This window comes from Trichechus manatus, unplaced genomic scaffold, assembly GCF_000243295.1.
Source record: "Trichechus manatus latirostris isolate Lorelei unplaced genomic scaffold, TriManLat1.0 scaffold00191, whole genome shotgun sequence".
NCBI lineage: Eukaryota > Metazoa > Chordata > Mammalia > Sirenia > Trichechidae > Trichechus > Trichechus manatus.
In genome coordinates, this window is record NW_004444127.1 from 665,863 (window position 1) to 666,870 (window position 1,008).

Genomic DNA, 1,008 nt, shown 5'->3' on the forward strand with positions numbered 1-1,008 from the left:
GGAAAGGAAACTACCCCATTCATGAACATAGATAGAAAACTTTAGACAAAATATTAGCAAAGTGAATCTTGTAATGAATAAAAATAATAACACATCCTGACTCCATTCAATTTATCCTAGGAGTGCAAAGTTGGCTTGACTTCAGAAAACAGATTAATGGAATTCACACCCTAGACAAATCTAAAGACAGATGCAGAGAAAGAGTTCAATAAGTTTCAACATCCATTCGTGACAGAAACTCTTAGAAAACTTGGAAGAGAAGGAATTTCCTTAACCCGATAAGTGATATCTACAGAAAACATATAAAGCACAAAGAAGGATTGAAAACATTCCCTTTAAAATCGGGAATAAGACAAAAACACCTGCTAATATTGCTTCTAGTCAGCATTGCATCAGAGGTCCCAGACAGCACAGTAAAACAGAAAATAAGATAAAGTAAAAAAAAAAAAAAAATTTTAATTGCACCAGTCATATTGGATCAGGGCCCATCTTAAAGACAGGAGAGAAAGAAAAATATAATAACTATTTGCAGATGATGTGGTTATTTACATGGACACCCCTAAAGAATCCATGGATACACTATTAGTGTCAACAAGAGAATTTCACAAGGTTGCAGAGTACAAAACCTACTACAAAAATCCATTCTATTTCTATGTCCCAGTATAAACAATTAGAAAGTATAAGTAATAAAAGCGGTAAGTTTATAATAGTTGCCTCATCTGTAATTGTGAACAGCAGAGCCTACCCCCCAACGTTGGTATAAGGATCAAACAAGACACGTAAGCAAAGTACTAGCAGATGCAGAAGTGGCTAAGTTAATAAATGTCAGTTCTTCTTTCTCCTCCCTGGACACTGGACACCCTCTGGGGACCATGTGGCAGGGCTCAGCCCACATTTTGGCATCTAGAAGCAACAGGAAGGTGGGCAAGACCCTTACCCAAATATCTATAAGGCAGAAAATGACTATTGCCTCAAGAGACAAGGTGCCATGGGGGGAGGGGGTCAGAG